Source organism: Mus pahari, chromosome 7 (genome assembly GCF_900095145.1).
Source record: "Mus pahari chromosome 7, PAHARI_EIJ_v1.1, whole genome shotgun sequence".
In the NCBI taxonomy this organism is placed as follows: Eukaryota; Metazoa; Chordata; class Mammalia; order Rodentia; family Muridae; genus Mus; species Mus pahari.
The window spans coordinates 25,170,515-25,172,094 of NC_034596.1; positions in this window are offsets into that span (position 1 = coordinate 25,170,515).

Sequence of the window (1,580 nt, forward strand, 5' to 3'; positions counted from 1 at the left end):
TATGGTGGCCAGGGGAGAATGATCTCTTCCCCATTTTCTTCACTTTCTTCACCCCGATTTCTTACAATTTAGCCATTCTGCTGGTCTACAGTCACTGGGGGAAGACACACGTTACTACCTTCATTGAAACAAAATCCAAGCAATTCCTTGCCCTGGTGTGCTGCCTGGGCAGCTTTAGGTCTCTATGCACACTTTCAAAATCAAATTGTCTATGGGATAGATCCTCAGGTGGGGCAGTCTCTGGATGGTCCTTCTTTCAGTCTCTGTTCTGAACTTTGTCTCTGTAACTCCTTCCATGGGTATTTTTGTTCCCCCTTCTAAGAAGGACTGAAGTATTCACACTTTGTTCTTCCTTCTTCTTGAGTTTCATGTGTTTTGCTAATTGTATCTTGGGTGTTCTGAGCTTCTGGGCTAATATGCGCTTATCAGTGAGTGCATATCATATGTGTTCTTTTGTAATTGGGTTACCTCACTTAGGATGATATCCTCCAGATCCATCCATTTGTCTATGAATTTCATGCATTCATTGTCTTTAATAGTTTCGCGTAGTACTCCATTGTGTAAATGTACCACATTTTCTGTATACATTCCTCTCCATAAACAACCACCAAACCCAGACATTATTGCCCATAAGAACTTGCTGACAGGAGCCTGATAAAGCTGTCTCCTGAGAGGTTCTCTCTGCCAGTGCCTGACAAACACAGAAGTGGATGCTCACAGCCATCTATTGAATGAAGCACAGGGTCCCCAATCAAGGAACTAGAGAAAGTACCCAAGGAGTTGAAGGGGTTTGCAGCCCCATAGGAGGAACAACAATATGAAGTAACCAGTACCCCCAGAGCTCCCTGGGACTAAACCACCAATCAAAGAAAGAAAACACATGGTGGAACTTAGCAGAGGATGGCCTAGTTGGTCATCAATGGGAGGAGAGGCTCTTGGTCTTGTGAAGGTTCTGTGCCCCAGTGTAGGGGAATGACAGGGCCAGGAATGGGAGTGGGTGGGTTGGGGAGCAGAGGGGATAGGGGATTTTTGGAGGGGAAACTAGGAAAGGGGATATCATTTGAAATGTAAATAAAGAAAATAATTAAAAAAATAATATCCTAAAAACAAACAAACAAAAAACAACAAAAATTGTCTTGCAGGGTTACTTCCACTTCTGTGTGTGTGTGTGTGTGTGTGATTGTGTGTGTGTTATGTGTGTGTGACCAAAAATACTTATTTCCAACAATTATAATCTGAGACTCTAGCAGGTCTGCCAAGCAGTAATTTCACAGAGGTCCCTGCAGCTAACTGCTGGCAGTGATGTGTTCCTTGGACAGCTCACTGCAGGGTCAGTTGTGCACTGCATCTTTCTGCTCTACCCACACAACTGACAGTCTGCTCACCCTGGCCTTACCCCTTCCTTGTGTGGGGATAAATCTTAAGTTGGGAGCATCATTGAAACACCTATCTTTACTGTGAACCAGCAAGGTTAAGGCGGTCTTAAGACTCTTAAAACACAGCCAACACTCCCGGGGGCGGGAGCGCGCAGGGGGGTGGAGAGAGAGAGAGAGAGAGAGAGAGAGAGAGAGAGAGAGAGA